Source organism: Leptodactylus fuscus, chromosome 8 (assembly GCF_031893055.1).
Source record: "Leptodactylus fuscus isolate aLepFus1 chromosome 8, aLepFus1.hap2, whole genome shotgun sequence".
NCBI classification, from domain to species: domain Eukaryota; kingdom Metazoa; phylum Chordata; class Amphibia; order Anura; family Leptodactylidae; genus Leptodactylus; species Leptodactylus fuscus.
The window spans coordinates 86,986,166-86,990,022 of NC_134272.1; positions in this window are offsets into that span (position 1 = coordinate 86,986,166).

The window sequence follows — 3,857 nt, forward strand, 5'->3', positions numbered from 1 at the left end:
GCCCTCCTCGATGAGACGGCAATATGGTTTGAGCCGCTGCACCTGGGCCCAGGCATGGTCGTTTGTGATAACGGCCGGAACCTGGTAGCAGCTCTGGAGCTTGCCGGACTCCAACATGTTCCATGCCTGGCCCACGTCTTCAACCTAGTGGTGCAACGTTTCCTAAAGAGCTACTCCAATCTTCCAGAGCTACTGGTGAAAGTGCGGCGCATGTGCGCCCACTTTCGCAAGTCGACAGTAGCCGCTGCTAGCTTAAAATCTCTCCAGCAACGCCTGCATGTGCCACAACACCGGCTTTTGTGCGACGTCCCCACACGCTGGAACTCAACGTTTCAGATGTTGAATAGAGTGGTTGAGCAGCAGAGACCTTTGATGGAATACCAGCTACAAAACCCTAGGGTGCCACAAAGTCAGCTGCCTCAGTTTCTCATCCATGAGTGGCCATGGATGAGAGACCTTTGTGACATCCTACGGGTGTTTGAGGAGTCCACAAGGAGGGTGAGCTCTGAGGATGCGATGGTGAGCCTTACAATCCCGCTCTTGTGTGTTCTGAGAGAATCCCTGATTGACATCAGGGATAACTCAGATCACACAGAGGAGTCAGGGATAGCATCCGATCCGTCACAGCTGGAGAGTAGGTCCACACATCTGTCCGCTTCATCGCGTTTAATGGAGGAGGAGGAGGAGGAGGAGGAGGAAGAAGAGTTGTCCGATGATGTGATGGTGATACAGGAGGCTTCCGGGCAACTTCGAATCGTCCCATTGTTGCAGCGCGGATGGGTAGACATGGAGGATGAGGAGGAAATGGAGATTGAACTTTCCGGTGGGGCCAGAGGAGTCATGCCAACTAACACTGTGGCAGACATGGCTGAGTTCATGTTGGGGTGCTTTACAACCGACAAGCGTATTGTCAAAATCATGGAGGACAACCAGTACTGGATCTTTGCTATCCTTGACCCCCGGTATAAAAACAACATCTCGTCTTTTATTCCGGTAGAGGGGAGGGCCAATCGCATCAATGCTTGCCACAGGCAATTGGTGCAGAATATGATGGAGATGTTTCCAGCATGTGACGTTGGCGGCAGGGAGGACAGTTCCTCCAGTAGGCGACCAAGTTCTCACCGGTCCACACAAACGAGGGGCACACTGTCTAAGGTCTGGGACACCTTGATGGCACCCCCTCGCCAAAGTGCCGCCACAGAGGGTCCTAGTGTCACCAGGCGTGAGAAGTATAGGCGCATGTTGCGGGAATACCTTTCCGACCACAGCCCTGTCCTCTCCGACCCCTCTGCGCCCTACACGTATTGGGTGTCGAAGTTGGACCTGTGGCTTGAACTTGCCCTATATGCCTTGGAGGTGCTGTCCTGTCCTGCCGCCAGCGTCCTATCTGAGAGGGTGTTCAGTGCAGCCGGTGGCATCATCACTGACAAGCGCACCCGTCTGTCAGCTGAGAGTGCCGACCGGCTCACTTTGATAAAAATGAACCACCACTGGATAGAGCCTTCATTTTTGTGCCCACCTGTGTAAAGCACCCCAACATGAAACTCCATGTCTGTACTCAACCTCTCCAATTCCTCCGCATCCTCATACTCATCCACCATAAGCGTTGCACAATTCTGCTAATACTAGGCTCCCTCCAACATGATTTCCCCCAACTCTGCTGGTTAGAGGCTCCCTCCACCCTGATTTCCACCAACTCTGCTGGTTAGAGGCTCCCTCCACCCTGCTTTCCCACAACTCTGCTGGTTAGAGGCTCCCTCCACCATGAATTGGTCCAAACTGGGGTTCTTAGAGGCTCCCTCCACCATGAATTGGTCCAAACTGGGGTTTTTAGAGGCTCCCTCCACCATGAATTTGCCCAAACTGGGCTGTTTAGAGGCTCCCTCCACCATGAATTGGTCCAAATTGGGGTTTTTAGAGGCTCCCTCCACCATGAATTTGCCCAAACTGGGCTGGTTAGAGGCTCCCTCCACCATGAATTGGTCCAAACTGGGGTTTTTAGAGGCTCCCTTCACCATGAATTGGTCCAAATTGGGGTTTTTAGAGGCTCCCTCCACCATGAATTGGTCCAAACTGGGCTGTTTAGAGGCTCCCTCCACCATGAATTGGTCCAAACTGGGGTTTTTAGAGGCTCCCTCCACCAAGAATTGGTCCAAACTGGGCTGGTTAGAGGCTCCCTCCACCATGAATTGGTCCAAACTGGGTTTTTTAGAGGCTCCCTCCACCATGAATTGGTCCAAACTGGGGTTTTTAGAGGCTCCCTCCACCATGAATTGGTCCAAACTGGGGTTTTTAGAGGCTCCCTCCACCATGAATTGGTCCAAACTGGGGTTTTTAGAGGCTCCCTCCACCATGAATTTGCCCAAACTGGGCTGTTTAGAGGCTCCCTCCACCATGAATTGGTCCAAACTGGGTTTTTTAGAGGCTCCCTCCACCATGAATTGGTCCAAACTGGGGTTTTTAGAGGCTCCCTCCACCATGAATTGGTCCAAACTGGGGTTTTTAAAGGCTCCCTCCACCATGAATTTGCCCAAACTGGGCTGTTTAGAGGCTCCCTCCACCATGAATTGGTCCAAATTGGGGTTTTTAGAGGCTCCCTCCACCATGAATTGGTCCAAACTGGGGTTTTTAGAGGCTCCCTCCACCATGAATTTGCCCAAACTGGGCTGTTTAGAGGCTCCCTCCAGCATGAATTGGTCCAAACTGGGGTTTTTAGAGGCTCCCTCCACCATGAATTGGTCCAAACTGGGCTGGTTAGAGGCTCCCTCCACCATGAATTGGTCCAAACTGGGTTTTTTAGAGGCTCCCTCCACCATGAATTGGTCCAAACTGGGGTTTTTAGAGGCTCCCTCCACCATGAATTTGCCCAAACTGGGCTGTTTAGAGGCTCCCTCCACCATAAATTGGTCCAAACTGGGCTGGTTAGAGGCTCCCTCCACCATGAATTGGTCCAAACTGGGTTTTTTAGAGGCTCCCTCCACCATGAATTGGTCCAAACTGGGGTTTTTAGAGGCTCCCTCCACCATGAATTGGTCCAAACTGGGGTTTTTAGAGGCTCCCTCCACCATGAATTGGTCCAAACTGGGGTTTTTAGAGGCTCCCTCCACCATGAATTTGCCCAAACTGGGCTGTTTAGAGGCTCCCTCCACCATGAATTGGTCCAAACTGGGTTTTTTAGAGGCTCCCTCCACCATGAATTGGTCCAAACTGGGGTTTTTAGAGGCTCCCTCCACCATGAATTGGTCCAAACTGGGGTTTTTAGAGGCTCCCTCCACCATGAATTTGCCCAAACTGGGCTGTTTAGAGGCTCCCTCCACCATGAATTGGTCCAAATTGGGGTTTTTAGAGGCTCCCTCCACCATGAATTTGCCCAAACTGGGCTGGTTAGAGGCTCCCTCCACCATGAATTGGTCCAAACTGGGCTGGTTAGAGGCTCCCTCCACCATGAATTGGTCCAAATTGGGGTTTTTAGAGGCTCCCTCCACCATGAATTGGTCCAAACTGGGCTGTTTAGAGGCTCCCTCCACCATGAATTGGTCCAAACTGGGGTTTTTAGAGGCTCCCTCCACCATGAATTGGTCCAAACTGGGCTGGTTAGAGGCTCCCTCCACCATGAATTGGTCCAAACTGGGTTTTTTAGAGGCTCCCTCCACCATGAATTGGTCCAAACTGGGGTTTTTAGAGGCTCCCTCCACCATGAATTTGCCCAAACTGGGCTGTTTAGAGGCTCCCTCCACCATGAATTGGTCCAAATTGGGGTTTTTAGAGGCTCCCTCCACCATGAATTTGCCCAAACTGGGCTGGTTAGAGGCTCCCTCCACCATGAATTGGTCCAAACTGGGCTGGTTAGAGGCTCC